The sequence below is a fragment of the Lynx rufus genome, unplaced genomic scaffold (genome assembly GCF_022079265.1).
Source record: "Lynx rufus isolate CCGP_SWC_20201006 ecotype Redwood Valley unplaced genomic scaffold, mLynRuf1.p SCAF_15, whole genome shotgun sequence".
NCBI classification, from domain to species: Eukaryota; Metazoa; Chordata; class Mammalia; order Carnivora; family Felidae; genus Lynx; species Lynx rufus.
Genome location: NW_025814829.1, coordinates 31,129,784 through 31,155,768, shown reverse-complemented (window position 1 = coordinate 31,155,768; position 25,985 = coordinate 31,129,784). Strand labels below are relative to the sequence as shown.

Here is a 25,985-nt window from a genome sequence, read left to right as displayed (position 1 = left end):
CAGAAATAGAAAGTTGATAACTGGCCCCAGCACTGGAGAGGTAGGGGATGGGATTATGGGGGAGGCAGTGGCTAAAGGGTAGGGTTTTCTTTTCTTTTTTTTTTTTTTTTAATGTATATTATTTTTGAGAGAGAGACAGAGAGCAAGCAGGGAGGGACAGAGAGAGAGACAGACAGACAAACAGAATTGGAAGCAGGCTCCAGGCTCTTAACTGTCAGCACAGAGCCTGACACGGGCCTTGAACTCACAGACTGCATGCGAGATCATGACCTGAGCTGAAGTCAGATGCTTAACCGACTGAGCCACCCAGGCGCCCAGGGTAGGGTTTCTTTTTGAGGTGATGAAAATATTATAAAATTGCCAGTGATGATAGTTGCACATATCTGTGCATATACTAAAAGCCACTGAATTGTATACTTTAAGTGGGTGAACTGTATGGTATGTGAACTAGATCACAACAAGGCTATTAACAAAAAAAGCAAAACAAAACAAAATAAACCCCAGGAGAGCCCCAGGCTACAATGGTCTCTTGGCCTAAATTGCACCTTTCCAGAATGAGAAGAACACAGAATGTGGACACTGGGCAAGATGTGAGGTCTGAGACACACACAGGCCTCTGCCTGTCCCCAGTGGGAATGACCTGCTTCTGCAGCTGGGGCTCGGGGTGCTCTACCAACCACCACCTCTCCTCTGGCTCCCTGTCTGGCCGCTTTGACCTCTGTGCCCTATGCCCGATGGGGTACCATGGATCTGGGCCAGATACTGGCCCCCATTCACACTGGCCTCAGCACGTAGGTGAGGAGATGCGGCGGGTTTGTCAGAGCGGTGCTCACAAGGAGAAGGTTGAGGGCAAAGTGTATGTGGAAGCCCTTGAGAAGATAACCAGCAGCCACGTGCTGTCCAACCTCAAGAGTGCCTTCTCCAGTGTGTGGGAAATACTGCAGGGCAGGTTGGTGCAGCTGAGCAGGATTATCTGTGGGATATTCAGAAGGAAATAGCTAAGCTTTAAAGAAGTACTAGCAGAAAATATTATTGTTTGGATCTTTCCATATTATACAAAGATCTTGGAAAGAATGTCACTACAATGGAGTGTGTGGCTGTAAATGGCAATTCTGTGCCAGAAGAAACACATAAGTCTGAATATATAGTTTGGGCAAAGGCAAACGGTGGTTTAAATCTGAAAGCCACATGTCCTACAAGGAAAGAACCAAATAATCACTCTGTCTCCTTCCCAATCAGGAGTGGTCAAACAGGTTCTCAGACTTTGGAAACCAGACTACAAACATATGTGTTGAAAGAGCTGGGTATAAAATAGTAGCATTCTTGGATGTGTCTGATAGCAGTCAAGAAAGAAAAGCTGATGTGTGTGTGTATAATTATATGTCTTAAGTGTGTATATACACACAGTCATCAAGAAGCGGGACATATGTGCTAGCAATACCACCTAAAAAGTGGGAGCAGAAAACCACACTAAATGGGGAAGAAATCTATTCCACTGGCCAAGATGGCAATGAAGGGGACTCTAAAATACTCTAAAATGAACCACCAGACTCTAGCCAGAAAATTCCCAGAGCTAAAAGAGGCAGGGCACAAATTAAAGGGCACAAAGCCTCCAAAACTGAAAATGATCAGCCTGAAGAAATGAAGGCATTTGAAGACCCAGGGAAGACTGTGCAAGGTTACAGCCACTGGGAGCTCTTTTACATATGAAACATCAGAAACTTCTTTTCCCCATTAACAGGCTGCAAGATCAGGGAGAACAAGCTACTTCCTTCCCAAATACTGCCTTCAATGTGATGCGGATTTTGTACGCTTATCACGTATGAGGCACAGGAATTAAAATCTGTCAGATTCTCGGGGCACCTGGGTGGCTTAGCCGGTTAAGTGTCCAACTTTGGCTCAGGTCATGATCTCATGGTTCGTGGGTTCAAGCCCTGTGTCAGGCTCTGCGCGGACAGCTCAGAGGCTGGAGCCTTTTATGGATTCTGTGTCTCCCTCTTTCTGCCCCTCCCCTGCTCATGCTCTGTCTCTGTCTCTCTCTTTCTCTCTCTCAAAAATAAACAAATTTTAAAAAAAAGCACTTAGGATTTTTTAAATGGTCTATTCCATTTAAATACTCTATAATTTCAATTCTAGCATCCTTTCATCTATATCATGCATGAGGAAGTAGCATTAACACTGCTATTACACATTACCTTACAGGTGTTTTCGTACTACCTGCATTTTCTACCACACTGCAGATTGCTCAAAGCCCATGACCACATGATTGAACATCAGGAGTTTTAATGGCACATGCCCAATAAAGAAGAGCTTGTCCAGTGAGAAGTTCTTCCCATGGGTAAAGGTAAGGGTCCAAACTGTACTAGATCCTCTTAAACTGTTAGATTCCCCTATAGACTCAAACAACTTAGCATCTGCCTAATGAAAAGTCTTCATGAACCCAGAATGGGTCAAGCTGTGTCTTACCAGAGTCTGCCAAGGATTGGGGAGAATTTGCCACAGACTAGAAAACAGGCCCCTGGACTCTGTTGACTGGCCAGCTGCATAGCTACCGTCTTTGTACAGTCAAGCCCTGCCCTCAAGACTCTCATAGTCAGTTTAAGACACTGATTCTAGATTCACTCTGTTTCAAGAAGCATGCTGTCTCTGCATTGTTTTCTGTGCCCACCAGCTTATATGCCCTGACTCTGCTGCACTCCAACCTCCAGCCTATGCTGGGCTCTCACCTCCATCCATGGCCTGACTTTATCCCTGAACCTTTTCTGCTCCAAGGAAAATAACCCCAGCCACTTTTAACTTGTCTATATCTAATCTACTCTAGATTTTGCTTAAATGCTCCATGACTAAGTCAGTGCAGATTCAGGCAAACTAGACATTTTGTAAAAGTTTCTTCTTATATTAAGTTCTTTATAACAATGTCTCATGCCTACAGTTAACAATACTGTATTCTACATTTTTTAAACAGATCTCAGAGTAAGTGTTCTAGCACAGTTTTTTAAGAACCTTTTATTATATAAGACCTAGGATAAGAATCAGATGTATAAAGATTAATCAAGAAGATCTGAACAAACCAATTACCAGCAAAGACATTAAATCAATAATTTAAAAACTCCCAACAAACAAAAGTCCAGGACCAGATAGCTTCAGAGGCAAATTCTACCAAACGTTTAAAGAATTAATACCCATTCTTCTCAAATTATTCCAAAAAATAGAAAAGGAAGGAAAACTTCCAAATTCATTCATTAACCTGATACCAAAACCTCACAAAGACACCACAAAAAAAAAAAAAAAGAGAACTAAAGGCCAAAATCTCCAATGAACACAGATGCAAAAATCCTTCACAAAAATACTACCAACCAAATCCAACAATACTTTAAAAAAATCATTCACCATGATCGAGTGGGATTTATTCGTAGGTTGCAAGAGTGGTTCAACATTCACAAACCAATGTGATACATCACATCAATATAAGAAAGGGTAAGAACCATATGATGATTTCAGTAGACAAAGAAAAAGCATTTGACAAAGTACAACATCCATTCCTGATAAAAACCCTCAACAAAGTAGGTTTAGAAGGAACATACTTCAACATAATAAAGGTCAGTTATGAAAAACCCACAACATCATCCTTAATGGGAAACAACTGAGAGTTTTTCCCCTAAGGTCAAGAACAAGACAAGGATGTCTGCTGTTACTGCTTCTATTCAACATGGTACTGGAAGTCCTAGCTTCAGCAATCAGATAACAAAAAGAAAGAAAGGCATCCAAATCGGCAAAGAAGAAACAAAACTTTCACCATTTGCAGATGACATAATGCCCCACACAAAAACCCTGAAAGACTCCACCAAAAAATGGCTAGAACTGATAAATTCAGTGAAGTCCCAGGATACAAAATCAATGTACAGAAAGCTGTTGCATTTCTATACACCAATAATGAAGCAGAAGAGAAATTAAGAAAATGATCCCATTTATAATTGCACCAAAAACAATAAGATACCTAGGAACAAAACTAACCAAAGAAGTGAAAGATCTGTACTCTGAAAACTATAAAACATTGATAAAAGAATCTGAAGATGATCAAAAATGGAAAGACATTCTAGGCTCATGGATTGAAAGAACAAATATCGTTAAAATGTCTATACTACCCAAAGCAATCTACACATTTAATGCAATCCCTAACCAAATACCACCGGCATTTTTCACAGAGCTAGAATCAACAATCCTAAAACTTGTATGGAACCACAAAAGACTCTGAAAGCAATCTTGAAAAATAAAAGCAAAGCTGGAGGCATCAAAATTCTGGACTTCAAGTTATAAAGCTGTAGTAATCAAAACAGTATGGTACTGGTACGAAAATAGACACACACATCAATGGGACAGAATAGAACACCCAGAAATCAACCCACAATTATATGGTTAATTAGTCTTCAACAAAGAAGGAAAGGATGCCCAATATAAAAAAGAATGTCCCTTCAATAAATGGTGTTGGGAAAACTGAACTACTTTCTTACACCATACACAAAAATAAATTCAAAATGGATGAAAACCTAAACGTGAGACATGAAACCATAAAAATCCTAGAAGAGAACCCAATAACTTCATTGACATCAGCCACAGCAACTTTTTTCTAGATAGGTCCCCTGAGACAAGAGAATCAAAAGCAAAAATAAACTACTGGGACTACCTCAAAATAAAAAGCTCCAGCACAGCAAAGGAAACAATCAACAAAACTAAAGTGCAGCCTACAGAATGGGAGAAGATATTTGCAAATGACATATCCAATAAAGGGTCAGTATCCAAAATACACAAAGAGCTTATAAAACTCAACACCCAAAAAACAAATAATCCATTAAAACGTAGGCAGAAAACATGAACAGACATTTCCCCAAAGAAGATATCCAGATGGCCAACAGACACATGAAAAGATGCTCATCGTCACTTACCATCAGAGAAATGCAAATTACAACCAAAATGATCTATCACCTTACACCTGTCAGAATGGCTAAAATCAACAACATAAGAAACAGCAGGTATTGGAGAAGATGTGGAAAGAGGGGAATCCTCTTACACAGTTGGTAGAATGCTAACTGGTGCAGTCACTCTGGAAAACAGTATGAAGGTTCCTCAAAAAATTAAAAATAGAACTACCCTACGATCCATCAACTGCACTACTGGGTATTTACCTAGAAAATACAAAAATACTCATTCAAAGGGATACATGCACATTTTTTCTACAATATATTTAAGCAGTAATATTTACAATAGTCAAGATATGGAAGCAGCCCACGTGTCCGATTGATGAATGGATAAAGAAGATGTGGTATAAGATGTAAAGGATCTGTATGCTGAAAACCACAGAAAGCTTATGAAGGAAACTGAAGAAGATACAAAGAAATGGAAAAACATTCCATGCCCATGGATTGGAAGAATAAATATTGTTAAAATGTCAATACTACCCTAAGCAATCTACACAGTCAATGCAATCCCAATCAAAATTGCACCACCATTCTTCTCGAAGCTAGAACTAGCATTCCTAAAATTTGTATGGAACCACAAAAGACCCCGAATAGCCAAAGTAACATTGAAGAAGACGACCAAAGTGGGAGGCATCACAATCCCAGACGTTAGCCTCTACTATAAAGCTGTAATCATCAAGACAGTATGGTACTGGAACAAAAACAGACACATAGACCAATGGAATAGAATAGAGACTCCAGAATTGGACCCACAAATGTATGGCCAACTAATCTTTGACAAAGCAGGAAAGAATATCCAATGGAAAAAAGACAGTCTCTTTAACAAATGGTGCTGGGAGAACTGGACAGCAACATGCAGAAGAATGAAACTAGACCACTTTCTTACACCATTCACAAAAATAAACTCAAAATGGATGAAGGACCTGAATGTAAGACAGGAAACCATCAAAACCCAAGAGGAGAAAGCAAGAAAAAACCTCTCTGACCTCAGCCTCAGCACTTTCTTACTTGACACATCTCCAAAGGCAAGGGAATTAAAAGCAAAAGTGAACTATGGGGACCTCATCAAGATAAAAAGCTTCTGCACTGCAAAGGAAACAATCAACAAAACTAAAAGGCAACCGACAGAATGGGAAAAGATATTTGCAAATGACATACAGGATAAGGGGCTAGTATCCAAAATCTAGAAAGAACTCACCAAACTCCACACCTGAAAAACAAATAATCCAGTGAAGAAATGGGCAGAAGACATGAATAGACGCTTCTCTAAAGAAGACATCCAGATCACCAGCAGGCACATGAAAAGATGCTCAACGTCACTCCTCATGAGGGAAATACAAATCAAAACCACACTGAGATACCACCTCATGCCAGTCAGAGTGGCTAAAATGAACAAATCGGGAGACTATAGATGCTGGAGAGGATGTGGAGAAACAGGAACCCTCTTGCACTGTTGGTGGGAATGCAAACTGGTGCAGCCGCTCTGGAAAACGGTGTGGAAGTTTCTCAAAAAATTAAAAACCGATCTACCCTATGACCCAGCAATAGCACTGCTAGGAATTTACCCAAGGGATACAGGAGTGCTGATGCATAGGGGCACTTGTACCCCAATGTTTATAGCAGCACTTTCAACAATAGCCAAATTATGGAGAGAGCCTAAATGTCCATCAACTGAGGAATGGATAAAGAAGATGTGGTTTATATATACAATGGAATACTACTTGGCAATGAGAAAGAATGAAATCTGGCCATTTGTAGCAACGTGAATGGAACTGGAGAGTGTTATGCTAAGTGAAATAAGTCAGGCAGAGAAAGACAGATACCATATGTTTTCACTCTTATGTCGATCCTGAGAAACTTAACAGAAGACCAGGGGGGAGGGGAAGGAGGAAAAAAAGTTACAGAGAGGGAAGGAGGCAAACCATAAGAGACTATTAAATACTGAAAACAAACTGAGGGTTGATGGAGGGTGGAGGAGAGGGGAAAGTGGGTGATGGGCATTGAGGAGGGCCCTTGTTGGGATGAGCACTGGGTGTTGTATGGAAACCAATTTGACAATAAATTATTAAAAAAAAAAAAAACTGCCAGAGAAAGTTCACCAAGAAACTAGTTTCTGAGAGTGCACTATGGCATAATAATAACAGCTACTGATGATTAAGCACTTACTATGTCTATATGCCAAGCAGTTTGCCATCATCAGATTTCATTTTCAGAACATACCTCTCTGTGGATATTACCACCCACATTTCACAGACAGGGACTTGGACACAGAAAGTTTACAAAACTTGCGTTAAGAGCACACACCACTAATAAGTAGTAGAGTCATGACTTGAATTAGGGTCTGCTGCCTCAGTGCACCATATTTACTAGACTCACATACAAATCTGAGAGCAGACTTGACGGAAGAGAGTTCGTGAGAGGCAGACCAGATGGGCAGGATAATGACGGGGCTGTTACAGGCAGCCGAAGAAGATATTCCAAGCAGGAAAAAAAATGCAGAGACAGAGCTCTATAGACCCTTAGGAAAGCCAGCTTCAAGGAGCACACTGTAAGCAAAGATGCCCAAGAAACAAACACACAAGGTGGTATGCTGTGGTAAGCAACTCCAGAGTCATAGGTCTGAGAATTCTGATCCTCTTAGCATCAGAATGAGTGTGTTATTAATTCAGAGAGTTTACCTTCCAAAATGCTTAATCTTTGGACATATTGAAAAGTCTAATTTTGAAGGCTTTCTTCTTACTAGGTTTAAATCTAGGTTAAGTCTTAACCTGTTTCTGGGGAGGGGGGTAGAATATTAATTCCTATTTGCCCAATCTCTTTAATCATAAACTGTTAACATCACAGGGGGGAAGGCTATAGTCACAATAAATCACACTTAAGGTCAAAATAATTGTTTAGCAAAAATATTGAATACTTCACAAAACATATCTTAAAGTAAAAATCAAGGTGTTCCAGAAGCATTTTTATATGGCAAAATAAATTTTGAATCTTTTTTTCAAAACTGACTATAGTAGCATAACAGAACAGGTCCTTCCCTATCCCAAACTGTGTGGGGAAAAAAAAAACCCACGCAGAAGCAAAGCACGCGTGCCCACGTGTGTACACACACACACACACACCGCCACATAAGACTTAATGAAGTAAGGTAGGAACAGGAGATTTATAAAGGGCCAAATGACCTAAAAATTCTAAAGAGCAAATTTTCAGGTGAAGACCAGGTATAGATTACAGTTTGAATTTTGATGCTTCCCTATGAAGCATCTACTGGGCAAAGTTGCCCAGTAGAAGCACTCTGTAAAAATCTATGTGCAAAAAGAACTAGAAATCAACTACTAATTATTCTCCTGCAAATCCTTCAAAGAACAAAGAATCCCTCTAGAAAGCAGATAACAGCCTCCTGAAAGTATTCAACAAATTCATATTTCCACACATCAACTTTGTAGAAAGACCCACCTATTGTATGTCATCTGAGAAGGCACCTGTACACTAAATAACTTGGGCATAAAAACAGGTTAAGTAGGGTCAGCAGAGATTACAGCGTTCTCAGGGATGTTGGGGATGGGAGGAAAGGGAATAGTTGGGCGTTCCAATAATAACCATAGTGCCACTTGCTGCTTCTTATAAAGCTCCATCAAGCAGGCATCTCTTCCATTCTTCAAGCAGGCACCATGAAATTACCCTCACACCACATGGAGTATCTGTAATTGAACAGTCAAGTTCCACAGTAGTAAATCCCAGAGAAGTGCTGGGTTCACACTGCATTAAACTCCAATCACCTCGGGGTTCTAATCCAAGGAGAGAATTTATAAAAATTAATTTTTTCTACTGCATCTTAACAAACCTTAGAGTTTGTTAATGCCTCCAAAGGAAGAGAAGAGAATCTCATGCTATCTGACATGTGTCTGTGTCCCCACTTTTCAAAACAGACATCAGATGTCAAATGCCTTATCCCTCTCCCCTTGTTGTGATATTGCAGAAGGAGAAAAAGAAAATAAATGACTTGGTTAGCATTTCATTACCATTTAGATAGGTGCACAGACGTTATTTCAACAACAGCTGGCACTTAAACAATGAGCTAAAACCCTCTGACTGCATGCACTCAGGAGATGGGTCCCTAAACTCCCAACCACTGAGCAGTTGACATTTCAAACAGGACTCTAACATACACTCCCCAGAGCTTTATTCTATCTTTATCATGGAAAACCAACTACCTTTCAACCATTTTCACTTTCTCACTTCTTCACTCACTCTCAAATCCCTTAGAAAGCTCTTTTTTATCCCCATCATCTCCTATACCTCAATCTACCATGGTGAGACACCATTCTATAAAGAACTCAAAAAATGTGACCTTTTTGATCTCTTTTAAAGAAAAACCATAAGTTACCACCATATAGTTACAGTCTGTCATATTTTGTCTTCATAGAAGATTCTGATGTTCAAAAGAAAATAGCCCAATATTTGGCTAAACCATGGAATGCACAGCACCAAGAGAGAAGCTATTGTGAACTACAGACTGTGTGATAATGGGGTGTCAAAGTGGGCTCATCAGTTTTAATTAATGTACCCTCTCTGATGGCAGGTGTTGACAGTGAGGGAGGCTGTGCATGTGGGGGGTTGGTGGGGTATTAGGAAATCTCTGTACCTTCCATTTCACTGTACTTCCATTTCAATTACCTCAATTTCACTATAAACCTTAAACTGACACAAAAAAATAAAGTCTTTTTTAAAAAGAAAGAAAACAGTAGTTACTACCTTTTAGAGATACTACTGAAATATTTACGGATAACGATAAGATGTCTGGGATTTGTTTCACAATGATGTGGGAGAGCTTACAGATTAATGAAAATTGGCCCTGAGTTGATAATTGTTGAACGTGACTGATGAATACATGGAGGGGTTAATTATGTTAAGGCCTTTAATCTTCTAAAATACAAAGTTTTAAAAGGGGTGGTATTAAGAGTCCCCACCTGAACCCTGAATTTTAGCCAGGAATATTCAACTTCCTCCTCACACACCAACCAAATGCATCTGCAAGGACAGTGAGCAAAATGGACTCATGTCAGCATAATCCCACCTCCTTGCTCACTCTATAAGCACAGAAAAAAAGCAAAGTGTAAAGGAGAGGCAAATTAGAGGAAGGAGAAGGGGGAGAATGCCATGAAGTAGAATAACGAACTTGCTTATTATCAGACCTTGTATCACTGGGAATTGGCGGCCTGTGAAGTGGGTCTCTGATAGCAAGATGCCCCGCCATGATCTTCATCAATTACAACAGTGTTTCCCAAGTTTATCTGCTGTTAAGAATCAACTGGGATCATTCATCACAGAAATTCCTAGGCTTCTCCTGGACAGATTCTGATTTAATAGGTTGGGGTCAGAGTTCTGAAATCTGAATGCAAAACAAGTACAATGGGATTACATACCGATAAGCCCGTCATAAATATCGTATGTCCAAAATGCATTTATTACACCTCATCTACCAAATACCATAGCTTAGCCTAGCCTGCCTTAAATGTACTCAGAACACTTACACTAGCCTACAGTTGAACCAAATCATCTAGCACAAAGCTTATATAAAGTGTTGGCTATTTCACGCAATTGACTGCGTGCTCTACTCAAAGTAAAGACAGCACGGCTCTAAGTGTGTCGGTTGTTTACCCTCGTAATCGCGTGGCTGGCTCAGAACCGCATCTCGCTGCTGATGCCCAGCGTCACTAGACCGCACACCGCACACCACACGGGATACTGCCAGCTCGGGAAAAGATCAAAATTCACAACTCAAAGCATGGTTTCTACTGAATGCTGTCCATTGCTTTTGCACCACCCTAAAGTCAGAAAGTGTTAAGTCAACCCGTTGTAACTCAGGAGCCATCTGTACTAGGAAGTTATGTTCAGTCAAGTCTGAGAAATTCCAAGTTCAAAGATCCACACCCTACTTCCCTTTCCCCCACTTGTGAAAATATACATCAAAGTATAGTGATTTGGTGGGGGGAAGGGTAAGGTTACCTTTCTGTTGTGGTTCATTTATATTTTCTGACTTTCATGTAGAGAAAGGAAAAGGACGTCTCTCCTGCCCAATCTGTTTGCTGAATGCCAGAACTTCAAAGGCAATGTTCCAAACTCACTCTGACATTCATCACTTAGTTATCCAAAAAGAGAACACGCAGAGAATTTTAAAGGAAAATCTTGTGCCATGGGATTGACCTTTAATTTGATTAGCTAAAGGCTGCTATAATTTTGACAACCACAACTTAACTGGGAAGAAACAACGTTCTGCTAGCCTGAGGGGAGATCAGCAGTCACTCAGGCACGATCTAATGCTCTCGTTAGAGGAACAAAGACCCAAGCCCCCCTGTAGAGTTTTTGCTAAAATAAATACCTCCACAAAAAGTTGTGCTACAGACAACTCTTTGCAAAGCTGAATTCCATAATGTAATGAGTAGCGTAAGAGGAAAAAACCAAAATCACCGCCAGTTATCAAAGCTTCCTCAAAGGATAAATCCTCAGGTAATTCTCAAATCTGCTAGCACTTCAGGGGGAAAAAAACTGTCAAAAGTAACTAGGGTATGTTTGTATATGTTATCTATATATTTATTTAATCTGCAGATTCAGGATAACATTTTCCCTCTGTGACAGTTGAGCTGTGATAGTCCTTGAGGGATGTGAAAATGATTTAAAATGTACCAATTATAAAAGATGTTAAATGATTCTTTTTAACCCTTCAGAACAGGAAGGTTGCACTCCAAGCACCTTCCCTTTCACAGGAAAACAAATGTTTGAAAAGCAGGACATGTCCAAGTCACCAGCAGTCTGTGGATCTTCTACACATCATCTGCTCCAATAGCTTTAATAGCCACCCATTCGCTACCGAATCCCAAATACATATTGTTAACACTGATTTGTCTCCTAAATTCCAAAACTGTAGGTGCGATCACCCCTGGACATCTCCACTTCCACACCCCTGGCCCCACATGGTATCTGGCACCCAACATGTGCCTAGTGAAGGTTCGGAGAATGAATGAGAGGGTAATGATTCCTTCTGGAGGCGTCCTGAAACTTTGTTGAATTGATTTGCATTAAATGGCCATCATTTTTTCAATGATCACAATTAGATTTGAGGAAGGCTCATACTTAAATAATACTTCACAGTCATCAAGCCCATCTAAACTTCCTTAATATGCTTGGTGATACAAAATTAGTGACAGTTCAGGACAAGAACACTCAATTTCACTCTCCTAATCAAAAGTAATTCATTATACTAGTGGGGGGTGGAGGAAGGCATCAAAATCTGAGGGAGCAGGGAAAGTAGCCCAGAAGTGAGCTGTTTTGGAGGAAGAGTCGGCTGGATGGAGGAAGCCTCAAGCAATGATGTGTGCCCAGCATGAAGATATGAAATGGCCCCGTATGCTGGGGAGGGCGCCCAGAGCATGTGCAGTAATGGTGACGTGGCTTCAGCAGTAAGAAAGGCATGGTCGGAAAGGGTCATGCTGGTCGGCTGAAAAGCACAACTTGATAGTAAAAGACCTGAGAAAGCAAGCAAGGATGTGAGATGGATGTGTTTTTGTGTTGGAGAAAGATTGATCTGTAAGAGAACAGGGGATGGTTTTTGTTTATGGCAGAAAAAGGACAGGGGAGCAGATGGAGCAGCATGGCGGGAGAACAGTCGGAGTTTCAGGCAGAGGAACCAGGGAGCTTCAGTTCTCAACTGTAAGTTGCCTGTGTGGCTTTCCTCTAAACATTTATTAAAGTGCTCTCATGTACACAAATGCTTTGTGTGAACAGACCTGTGTGTGTGTGCGCGCGCAAGCACAAATCAAGAAAAAGAACCAAGTACCACGCGACAGGGCAATGCACAGCAGGGACAGTCCTTAAACAGAACTGATTCCACAAGGGAGGAGAGGCAGAGGAGGCCATGAGCTGGCAGTCTCCGGAGAGCACTGGGCTCTGCTCAGTTCAGGGAACAAGGAGTCATGTCCACCTGATCTAGAAATTAAGGAGCTGGGAGACTCTCACTGCTGAAACCCAGTGACAATCTGATCTACAGCCTGTATATAAAAATGTGTTCTACATAAAATCTGGAAACTAGAATATATTAAAATTTTTTAATTTTGCAGAGGAGTTTCACAAGAACTTAAAAGCACGAAGACTCAGGGATGTCACGACAACTAGGATGACAATGGCTACTTGGACAGACCTCCTCTTTCCGGGCCAGAAGCACCACTACCACCTCACATTATAAATTGCCCGGGAAGCTGAGTATTAGACAGACAAGATTTTGTCTAATTTGCACTGCTCAGACTACCTAGCTTTTACTGCCACCTCCTGGTCCTTTCCAGTACGACTACTCTGAACTAGTGACACTGATAGCCACACATACACACACACACACACACACACACACACACACACAATCGACTGCTGCGTTCAAGAATCTCCAGACAGAGCATCAAATTAAACCATGACCACATTGCAAATGGAAAGCTGTGAAACCTGGTGGGAGCCCCTGGACAAGGCATTGTACAATGATAAAGTCACCCCAGCCAGGCTGATCTCCCCCAGGGCCATCAGCACCCTGAGAGCTGATCAGAGTCAGGAGGTATTTGCACAATAAACCAAGCTCATGGAGACAAAACTATAATACCAGAAAAATGCCAATCTGCCAATTAAGAGTGATAAATATCACCTCCAAGGTAACAGGAGCCTCACAGTTTTATCCTATGCCTCTTTTCTCTCTGGGCCAACCACACAGGAAATCAAATTACGCACTCAAGGAGTTGCCTGGTGAGGAAGAAATCAGGGCCAGGGCATTAGCCAGAGAAAATGAACACTTAAAGGCATGCGGCTCTGAGAGAGGAAGGCATCTGCCCCACCACAGGGATATTCTGTCAGCAGACATGACAAAGCAAACTGTCAGGACAGGGTATCCCTCCCAGTCAGTGCCTGAACGGGAATTGTCAGGACTTGCCTTTTGGATGCTTCTCTGTCTAGTCCTGCCCAAGCTGACAACATTTCTGGTTGGCAGAATCCTTGCATGGATATGCTCAAGCTTCCAACGAGGCTGTCATCAGTGACGGGCTGCCCAAGACCCAGATCTCTGATCCACTGTGCACTGATACAATAATCTGCTCTTTGTAATGGGCTGTACTTTCCCTATTCCTGAGCTTCTGGAGACACCCCACGGCAGTACCGTGTACTTGCAATAAACAGGTAATGACAATTTCCATTCCCTGAGTAATTACAAGTTTACAGGGATTTGTCCATCGATCACCACAGCTATTCCTCTCAAGCTCCCTTTGGGGTTCTTTGGGGAAGTGCTAAGATCCTTACTTTAAAGATGAAGACGGTGAGATTCAGAGATGGTAAGTGGTTTTTCCAAGGTCACAAAATTAGTGAATATAGAGTGAAAACTAAAAGATCTTCAAACCCCAAGTGAGTCTACAGAGGACACCTGCTTTGAACGGTCAAGGGTGCCTGACCCACAGCACCATATGGAATAAATAGTGTCAATTATCAGCTACCTACTATTCTAGGCACTGGGAACACCATGATGACCAATTTAAATAAGGCTCCTACCTTCATCTGTCGTACATGTATTCAGTGGTGAGGAGCCCAGCGCAGAGAATAGGGTGATACAAAATGCTGGCGGGCCATTTCTTTTTGGGAAATTGCTTCTCGTAGGAGGGGAAAGATTCTCTTATTTTTTAACGTTTTATTTATTTTTGAGACAGGGAGAGACAGAGCATGAACAGGGGAGGGTCAGAGAGAGGGCGACACAGAATCTGAAACAGGCTCCAGGCTCTGAGCTGTCAGCACAGAGCCCGACGCGGGGCTCGAACTCATGGACTGTGAGATCATGACCTGAGCCGAAGTCGGCCGCTCAACCGACTGAGCCACCCAGGCGCCCCCTTTTTTTTTAATTTTTATTGTTTAACGTTTTATTTATTTTTGAGACAGGGAGAGACAGAGCATGAACAGGGGAGGGAAGATTCTCTTAGAAAATGACATTTCAGCTGAGACAAGAATGCTGAGAAGTCACGTGATGATCAAGGGGAAGAGCATTCCAACCTGAAAGGACAGTTAATAAAAATGCTCTGTGGTGAGACCGTGCTCATCTAGAGAGAAGCCTGTGTGGTGCAGTGCAAAAGGCAAGCAGAAAGTGATAGGAGACCAATGAGAGATGTGGCTAGGAGCCAAACCACACAGCGTTTTGTTAAGAAGAATTAGTCTGGTTTTAGTCAATCCACAATGGGAAGCTGTCACACTATGACAGAAAGGTGTCGCTTTTCAATGGAGTCACAGCATTCTAGAACCGGTTTACACCCCAGAATCCCAGGGCTCATAACCTTGCTATTCCTGGTGCACAATGGATTCAGATCTTCTATTAATACAGAATGTTTTCCATAAACAGGTAGGAGGTATTTGAAAGACTCCAAAAACAACTTATCTTGCAGGAAGGAAAAAGGGTTGTCCCATCGGAGGGCCCATATTTATAAGTGGTGGGTTCACAACCTCAACGTTCAGGCAAATCGAGCTCCGTGAAGCCCAGCAAGGCTCCCTTGGGGGCACTGGCTGTCTTTTAGCAGGGCTCAGTTCAGAAATGCTGGGAGACACAGCCAGGCCCCACGCCGCCCTCCTCCCCCCCCACCTCCCACAGCGGCATCTCCCTCAGGCTCAAGCCCATCCTGCTCTCCTACAGTTCACTGCTCAGATGGCAGCCTGACAGCTGCTTTCTCTGGAACTCAAAGATAAAACCTGTAACTGTCCTATAGCAACGGGATGCTCAAAACACCCCACAAGGGGGAGCAGGGAAAGAGAATCAGGAAGGGAGGGACTGGAGTGGGAGGAAGACCTGTGCCTTCTGAATAGAAACTCACTGCATAAAAGAGCCACAGTCATCCACACTCGCAGTTAAAACACTGCCGAAACCGGGAGGGAAAAATAGCCCCATCTAAAGACCCATTTGGCAAGGAGTAGCCAAGTCTTTGACCTAGGAAATCACCCTCAAGAAATCATCAGGGATGACCAAAATGGCTTATGCAATTATGTCCACTAAAGGATTATTTATAACAGGGCAAAATTCAAACCAGTGGTCAACAACAGAGAATTGGTTAGTGATATTACAGCCAAGCCCTGGAAAGGAATACCATAAAACTGGTAAAAATCATACTCTCAAAGAACAGAATCTGTAAGAGTATTTCATCACACAAGGACAATTTCAGAATATATCAAGCTGAAAAAAAATCAGTTGTAAGGGAAACAGGGCAATGAGCAAATCCTTGTAAATAATCTAGACAAGAAAAACAAGGTAAATGGGAAAAGTAGATGGCGTCTGGAAATCACTTTGATTTCCCACTCTGTGCACACAGCCTTATATGCACTGGTGAGCGAGCCACTTATTAAAAACTCATCTGGGTTACAGTCTGGCATCAGGGAGTGCTAAGAAAGATCCATTAGGAAAGTGAGCAGGTGCCTTTTGGCAAAGACACTGGACCTGCACCTCTGTAAAAATAATGACTTGTGCTTTCTGTCTGCAGCAGGCCAAGCAGGCTGCAGATTTCCTATCCCCCATCCCTACCCACCCCCAGGAGGCCTCCTCTGCAGCTCTTAAATTTTCAGGCCACTCAACAACAAGGGGCTGTGGTCTAAAATCAACACTGCATTTGTAAGACTCACTACAGCCTTCCTCTTGTTTCTCATTCCTTACCCTCCACCCCCCACTCCCAGCTCCCTACTGCAGTCGCTGTGACTGCCAAGCATTGGTTGACGCACCAGAGCCAAGTGAGAGTAGTGAAGGCAGCAAAAAGGACAAGGGCTTGATGGGCACTGAGGAGGGTGCTTGTTGGGATGAGCACTGGGTGTTGTATGTAAGTGATGGGAATCTATCCCCAAAACCAAGAGCATACTGTATACCCCGTATGTTGGCCAACTTGACAATAAATTATATTAAAAGAAGAAGAAGAAGAAGAAGAAGAAGAAGAAGAAGAAGAAGAACATAATGAACAGACAATAAAAAAAATAAAGTTTACAAAATAAAAAAATAGAAAAAAAAGGACAAGGGCCTGAACAGCGACACACTCGGCTCCCACCTAGGCTTGGCCACCAACCAGCTGTGATGCTGAAAAGCTACTGGGTCTCTATGAGCATCCATTTTCTGATCTGTAAAATGTGAGTGTTTTACATGTTTTCTCTGTGAGATCTAATTTGGCTCTAAGATTCCCAAGTTCAAAATCTCTCGAATGTCTCATCTCCAAAGAAATACCTAGACCATGGACAGGAGATGACTGAATGTATCTGGAGCCCAGGGGATCTTCCCAAACTATCTGCATGTTACAATGACTTTCATTGTACAAGTCTGGACCCTGAAGAAACAATTTAGGTTGCCTCTTCTATGGGCCGTTAGGGGAAGCCATTCCTTCTAACACCTCTCTTAGGTATTACTTGATCATGCAAAAGCACTATTTCCATTCACTCTACACTCAATTCTGAGTTCTCCTATAGGGGGACCAATCATCCCATCTTGTTGAGGACTGGGGGTTTCCCAGGATGAGACTTGCAATACCAAACCCAGACAGTCCCTGGCAAACCAGGATAGCTGGTCACTCTATCTCTCATTATACTCACTGTTTGGTTTGCTTCTCCCAAAACACCCTGACACTACACAACAAAAGAAAACAAAACTCAACATCTGTTGATCTGTACATACATTGCTGCTCAAATAAACACCATCCACAGATCAGCAACAATGGAGTCCTTGGGTCGCCTCAAGGACACTTCTGTCAGCAGGCAAGGGTGCCTTCATTTGTCTCATCCCATTAGGTGCTCTTAAATTGGCAGGGTTATTTGTAATCAATTTTTTAAAAAATGAGAATTTTTATCAGTATTCAACAAAAAGCATATGAATAAGAGAAATCACTTATTTTAGCATTGAACCAGACATTATTTCACTGCATCATTAACGCCCTTAAAGAAGATGGCAACGAAAAAACAAAAACAAAAAAACATATGGCTCACAGCAGAAGACTCAACAAAAGAATCCATTTGTTCCTGCTTTGATTCTTTGGACAAATACACGCAGAGCACCTATTCTGTTCCAGGCAAACAATAATGAAAGAGAAACACATTCACATGGAGTTTACAATCCATGTCTGATCGTTAATGAATGTTAAAGCATTTAACACATTTCCCAAACTGGCTCCAATCTGGTTACCCATAATACAAGTTAAAACATTACGTGTTGCACCCTTAAGATCACCGAAAAACAGAGTATGGACAGAATATCCACCTGTTGGTCTCTTCCAAAACATTTCATATTCCTAGAAGACAGACACTGTGTCTTCTTTTTGAAACTCTTCAGAGAACCTAACACCATTTATGAAATGGACCTGAGAATTCTAAAAAGAAGAAGCAAAGAGCAAAGGAGGAGAATGTTCCAAGCAAGAAGTTAGGAAGGAGGCTGTTCTACTGCCTGTGACAAGTCAACTGTACTCAGCACTCCTTACAATCAGCATGCTAGAACCCAGGAGCACTGGAGCAGCAGAGAGATCACACCCAATCCCAACAGAAATCTTGGAACAGGGAGCAAAGTGTACTGTACTCCACTTTCAGAGGTTCTCTGCATACTCCGGAGAGGGGAGGACACAGGCTAGTTTAACCCCTAGGCCTAAGTCTTTAGAAACCAGCACATATATTCATGTAGTGCAGCAGCTCAAGAAAAGTTGTCAGCGGTCACTTTCAATCATCACTGGTCACAGGACAGTAGGGATGACATCTAGACTTGCAAGAATGCCTGGGTAGAGAGCCCCAGTAAGGGTGGACCCAAAGGCTGTGGTATCTCACCCACCAGGTGCCCGGGGTGGAATCCCAGCCTCCATCCCTGGCTCCTCCCTCAGTCCCTCACCCCCCACAGCCAACTGTTTAGTAGTGCCAATCAGTTCTACCCCACAAATGTTCCAAATTTGCTTTTCTGTCCCTTACCGTAGATCTTGAAACGCTAATTACCCTGGTTCAGACCTCCATCACCTCTTTTTCATTTTTGGTGGGGGGATGTTTTTTGTTTTGGGAGTCTGTTTGTTTTGCCTAAACAACTTTTTAAACTATGCATTCTGCAAGGACAGAGGCTGGACTTTACATCCGTGTCACCTGAACCAAAGAAAGGTATGAATCCATCAGTTCATTCATGAATGTGTAGGGCACAATTCTTTCACTGTCCCCGTCTGCCTGGACTTCCACTTTGCCACAAGGCTCCACCTCCTAGCCAGACTTTCTGACCCATCGTAGCTGTGACCTGCTTTCTGTGTGTCTCCTAAACTATATCTAGCCAGACGACCAACACATGAATAGGCTCCATGCCTTGAGAGGAGGCAGTGTTATAGACGTGAGCCAGAGACGGCCTCCACACATTGGCTCCTAGGTTATTTCTGCACACCAGGCTGACACCCAGTGAGTTCAAAATCTCACTGGTGCCAAACTCAAATTTTTATACATACAATTGTTTTAAACATAGCCCAAATCAACAGACCTTTTGCCATCTAGAGCCCACCTGCTGTAGCATACCCCGTGAAACTGCCCTAAACCTGCTAGCCATAGAGAAGACCAACCCCAAGCCACTGGTGCCCTTCAGAGCCCTCTGACTCAGAGACTTCCCACCAAGCTCCCCATCACATCACCTAGACACTACCCCCTGTGATTCCACCCTCTCCAGGGAGTCCCCTTGCCCTGATCCTCTTCCGAGTGCCCCTCCCCATGACGTAGCCTTGGAGGACTTCTTTGTGAAGGACTTCTTTCCCCAATGCACACCTGTCAAAGTATCACCCCAATAAAGCTGTGTGTGCTACTGCTACCTCTTGCTCATGTCTTTTTCCTTCATCAGCCGTGGACTCCCTCCAACACCCACCAGGCAGAAATCTGGGGAGTTCTTCATATTTAGAAGTTCTTTGTAGTTCCAGTTTGATAACTTTTAATCTGTCTTGTAACCCTAGCTTTAAATTTATCATCTGGCTTAATCAGTATTGTTTCAAAAACCTAATCTTTGCCTGCAAAGTTCTGTTCCAAGGATTCAGGACAGCGTCCTAAGCTCCTGGTTAGGAGACCCTGGTTACCTATCTAAATTTTATTGGGCTTTCGAGCTCTGGCCCCTATTCTCCCATCTTGGATAACAATTTGGGGCCCTGGCTATATCTGTCCGGATCCCTGTTTCTAACCCATGCTCTTGGCGAACAGCTCTGGAACTATAACTTTGTCTACAGATGCTGTAAGAAAGTCTTGTACCGACTATTTTATGAAATTTCTCGTTTCCATCCGTAAGATTCCACAGTTCAGAATATTTGCGACAGAGCTTATTGTGGCTGCTTAATGTGGCTCCCGACAGAATCGAGGATAATGAGCACAACAGCAAATGGTATTTATGGCCTTGTTTGCAGACGCACAGAAAAGCAAAGAGGTTTGTTAACATAATAGGATCCTGTGGCTTGATTTTTTTTTTTTTAAGTTATTTGTTATGACACTGAGTGAGACGGAGATCCTACTAAGAAATGCTGGACGGAAATAATTAATCATACATGCTTCTGAAAGCCAAGTACATTTTCGTAGTGAAGTTATAACTATCCAAAAATATCAAAAAATGAGGTCTGACCTCACACAAATCAATTAAGTGGATAAGAAATGCTGATACACCTTAAGTAGTAACTTTTCCCTTAGGCATTATTAGCCCAAGTCAGGCTTGAAACACAAACAGCACATAGCTAGGAAGAATGACCGAGAATCTGAAGGGAATGCCATGGGAGATGACATTCTTAGAGAAACAAGGATAAGTACAAAGGCTAGAAGTGACAGTGGCCTCACTCTATTTTAGGGGCATGTTGATTTGAGGGGTTCTGCCTGCCTGTCTTCTGGGCTGCATACTGACTTTTTGCAAACAAGATACTCTAGTCTTTGCACCTTACTCTGGCTTCAGAGCCATCAACATCTGACAAATATGTGCACAAAACTGTTTGCTGCTGGGGGAAAACTCTCAAGTGCTGTGTAGGAAGTCTATCCTAGCTGGCAGTGAACATCTACCTGGCCTCCATTTTTCAGGAGGCACTCACTTCTCTTTTCTCAAATGTCTGGGACCTAAAATAAGGCACAGCCCAAAGCAGAAGGGGATGCCACAAAAAAAAAAAAAAAAAAAAAGCCTCAGAAAATAAGAGGGAATCTTTTCCTAGCACCAGTAACTTTACCATCTCATCTCTCCTGTCTCACAAAGAAAGCCTCAGATAAGATACCCAGTGCACATGGCACCACATTCAGGACACAGAGAAGATGTTCCCAGCTTCTCCCAGGTTTGCTCACAATAGATACACTGGGACTAAGTATTTAGGTCTGAAATACTCAAGTAGCCCATGTATGAGCATATGTACACATACAACCCCCAACTTTGTAAGAAAGCAATGGGCCATATCATCATGGATAAGCTAGGTCATTGGAGTGAAAGAATGGGCAAGAAAGCATAAAATTGGGAATGAGCATTTTTAAAAATGAGAACAAGAGAACTAAAGATAGGCTCTTAGTTCAGAGAAAATCAACAGTGCTCCCATTTTGGTTACTGGAACTCAATTTGGTATACTAGCAATGCCAGATTACTTCTAATTTAATGGACCAAACTCACCCCATTTGCCTTTGGTTATGGCATTTTCCCAAGAGAATCCACTTTTATTCATGTTTATAGTGGCAAAAACACAAAGAATTCTTAATTTTTCACACTGGTGTAGCACAATTAACCCCACATGTTAATTTTTAAATGTATATTTCTTGGCATATGGGTACCTGTGCTCTGTAGATTTGTGCTCTTTCTTCATTCATCCATTCAATAAAATGGATTTAAATCCCAGATATTGTGCTTGGTGTGGCAGACATAGCAATTCACCTATCCATTTGCCCTTTCTTCCTAAAAAGAATTTTAATTTTGCTCAAAATGTACCCTCTTATAAACAGTCACCTTCCCAGAATGCTTTGCACCTATGAGTGGCCGTGACCCATATTTGTCCTATAAGAATGTAAGCAATCTTCTATTCCATGGGGCTTCTGGGAAAATTACTGCTTTTCCAATAAAAGGTATGATTTGAAACTTACCTTTAACCTTTTGTCTCCCCTCCTAGAATGCACATCTAAAGGCCTAATGGTGAAGCCACCTTGAATCCACAAGCTACGGAAAGTCACCGATAACTTCCTAGCGTAGCTACACCATCAATAAAGACTTGCTTGTTTTTCCCTTATTCTGAGAAAAATAAAAGCTTACATGGTGGTACTACAGCAGTCAGGCATATTTTATGTGCAGCCTAACTGGGGATACAATAGTCAGCAGAAAGAAACTCTGCTCCTACCTTTCAGAACCTTAGTCTCAAAAATGAATGGCCAACAGTTACTACTCACTTATCAACATGAAAGACACCAGAGAAACAAAGGAGAAAACAGGAACCTGGAGGAAGGAGCAATGCAACGAGAAGAAACCCTCCCCCCAAACATGTAACATCATCAGTGAAATATGAGAAGATACCATGATCCATCATAAAAGAACTCTATACGAGACCAACACGTGAAAACCAAAAAGGAGCTCTTGAAAATTAAAACTATTAAAGCCAAATTTTTAAAAATATACTAAGAGGTTAGAAGAGAAAACTGAAAAAATAGTCCAGAAAACAAAGCAAAAAAAACAAAAAAGATGAAAAATAGGAGAGAAAGCACTAGAAAATTAGAAGCCCTGTCTAGGAGCTCCAACAAATGAATAAAAGGAAAGAGAGAGAGGAAGGAAGAGAGGGAGGGAGGGAAGAAAGAGGAGGCAGGGAAATCATTAGCAAAATAATTCAAGAATATTACTCAGAATTAAAGAAAATCAGTTCCCTTTTTGAGGATGCGGCATTATGAAATTTTAGAACATTCTGGACAAATATCTTAAAGGCTCCCAAAAAGGAGGATTAAAAGTCCAGTTTCATACACAAGATCAAGAAAAAGAACGGCCTTGGATTTCATTGTAACACCACAAGCTAGAAGATAATATGGCAACATTCCCAAAGATCTAGTGAAGGAAGATCTGAATCCAACTCTGAATCCTTTATCTAGCCACCCTGTACATCATCAGGAAGGCAGAATAAAGACATTTCAGACATGTAGGATATCAAAAATTGACCTCCCCTATACCCTTTTTCATACTGAAAAATATGCTCTGCCAAAATGGGGGAGTAACTCAAAGAACACATGTTCCAGGATATAAGAAAGAAGCAAAGCAAATCCCCAGGTTAACAGGGAGGGGAATTTCCCTGGACAACAGTTAGTTATGCAGCAGGCCTGGGGATCAACAAACCCAGATGGAGACTAAAGACTCTAGAAAAGACTTGACGATAAAACTGATAGATTATGTGAATACATTCCAAAGAGATGTACATAGTTGGAGGAGAATGGGGGTATAAACTGAGGATGAATACACAGAGTATCAAACAAAGACAATCATTAACTTCAGGGAGTAAAAGGAAAATAATCATGGTACAGGCACAACTCAGCCTGTCGTATAATGAAAGCATTACACACTCATCTAAGCAGAACTGAAAATAACCCTACTGCAAGGCTAGAAGGACGAGGAGCATATGGATAAGGGGGGGGGGGATAAAAGTTAAATTATCATCTTCTAGAGTGCAAATGTAAGCAGTAGCTTACTACTGTTGTGTTGGGGGAAAAAAAGAGATAGGATGGTGACTGAAGTATGGAGTGAGTGGTCAAGTTTGTTTTTTAATGATACAGTGAACATTTTCATTACTTTGGTTGCCTGGCTCCTACTCTACCCTGCTGTGTTCAGGGAACTCCCCATCTTATGGGTCTTTGTAGCAGGTGCAGACTACCTCCCACTAGAGAATGGGAAATACCACACACTTGTTTCCCTAGAGGGGAAGAGACTGCATTTTACCTAATGTCTGCCAGTCACACAGGGACATCTGGTGGCAGTGACGTTAATGACGGCACCCAGTGGCCAATGCTGGTGTTGATGGTGTGGACTACAGAGACTGGTACCAACGGTAACTGTGATGGGGGCAGGAGCACCTTCCCAGAATCAGCTCCGTGACAGAACTTGGGGTTTAATCCTGGCTACACAACCCTGAATTCAGTTTGCCAGCCCTCCCTGTGGTTTCCAGCCCTTCCTGTTTTTCCATTTAATGCACTTGGCTTTCTATGTTAATCATCCAAAAGAGCGTCATCGTTGTTGTTGTTGCTACTTCTAAGGTTCAGAAACTGACACTCAAGTAGCTAGCTATAGACCTCAGGCCCTTAGGGAAATCTAGGGAATCTTGATTTGATTATCTGGATTCTTAAGGGCTTAAGGCAGTGAAAATCCAGCTTATAATAGATAGTGATGCTCTGGAAACTTCAGGAGCACAGTGTTGAAACTGTTTGATAAACAGTTGCCTGTGGTCACCTGGAAAGCAGCAACCATTAAAGGCAAGTCCCTGAATGGCCAAGTCTACACTATTGTGGTGGACACGATGATATACTGCTCAGACCTTCCTCCAGAAGGGAAGGACTTATTACCCCACCTGATGGGGGCGTGGGGGGTGACCATCAGAAACCCTAGACTGTTAGCCTCTTTGGGGTTGCCTTGGCTCAAGAAAGCTGCCTCATCATCGTACCCTTTCTGAGGCAGCCACATCCAAGGACTGATTGGCATGTGGGTATAAAGGCTCATCCCCTCACTCCACTTAGGACAACAGTCAAGGATCATCTCACTTTCAGAACTTTCTACAGGATCAACTGAAGCTCCCATTGCATCACAGCTCAATTCTCCCTCTGCCCCAGTCCTGCTTCCATCCCTTTCCTTCCACAGGTGGTAATTCCAAGACAACCCTTAACATGCACCTGTAATCTAGCCTCCCTGGGGAACCCGAACTACAATTATTAAGAGCGTGGTGTCCTTAATTCAAGAAACATGATGCGGGCTGCTTACTTCCAACTCCCATGGAGAGCTTTAGCAGGAGAGGAAGAAGAGAATGGCAGGCCCAAATTCCTAAATTCTCAGTTCAAGCAGTGGGTTGAAATCCAAGGATCTTTTATTACTCTGCTGAAAGAAAAAGAAAGAAAGAAGGAAAGGAAGGAAAGGAAGGAAAGGAAGGAAAGGAGGGAAAGGAGGGAAAGGAAGGAAGGAAGGAAGAAAGAAGACAAGAAAGAAGAGGAAAGAAAAAAGAAAAGAAGGAAGGACAAACTCTCTTATGTCCTGTAACCATAGTGCTCAGAAAGCCAAAACCAATCAAAAAGTCTGATCCTTGTGTTTATCAAATGACTGTATCAACTGAATTCTCACCCTTGTGAAGTATCTAACACAAAAGTTACAGCACCAATCTATAAAGAATGGGACCCCTGGTGGTTCAGTTGTTTGAGCAGCCGACTTCGGCTCAGGTCATGAGTTCGTGAGTTTCAGTCCTGCATCAGGCCCCGTGCTGATAGCTCAGGGCCTGGAGTCTGCTTCGGATTCTGTGTCTCCCTCTCTCCCTACCCCTCCCCAGCTTGCACTGTCTCTCTCTCAAAAATAAACAAACGTTAAAAAAAAATTAAAAATAAAAAAAAAAAATGGGACCTCTAAGGGCCAAAGTAGAGGTTCTTGATTACTCAGAATATTCTGAACCCCCAAACCTTCATGAGCATCCCTTGCCAGCAGAAGCAGCCCCCCACTTTCCTGTGAGAAAAGGCTGATCTGGCCTTGACTGAGCACTCTTTACTGAAATCACTGGAGGAAATTACTGTGCAAGAGAAGTCAGTTTTCCTGGTCTCTCTACCTACTTCTCCCCTGTATCTAGGTTAGACCCCAGCATGCCCCCAGGCTTTCTTCACTCCAAAAGAACTGCGAGACTGTGTTACTTTATATTGACAAAAGTCTAACGAATATGTGTGGAAATGGTTTCTGAAGATTCTAGATGGAGGAGAAAGGGACGAATGGTACAATGAGCAGAATTATCTGCGTGTGCGCGCTCACCAGCAACTGGGGATTCTGGA

General features: G+C 42.2%; 1 protein-coding gene across 3 annotated transcripts in view; it reads right to left on the bottom strand.

Moving 5' to 3' along the window:
• HHAT (hedgehog acyltransferase) overlaps nt 1-25,985 on the bottom strand; it is a 299,112-nt gene that overhangs the window by 181,856 nt on the left and 91,271 nt on the right. The window lies entirely within an intron of this gene.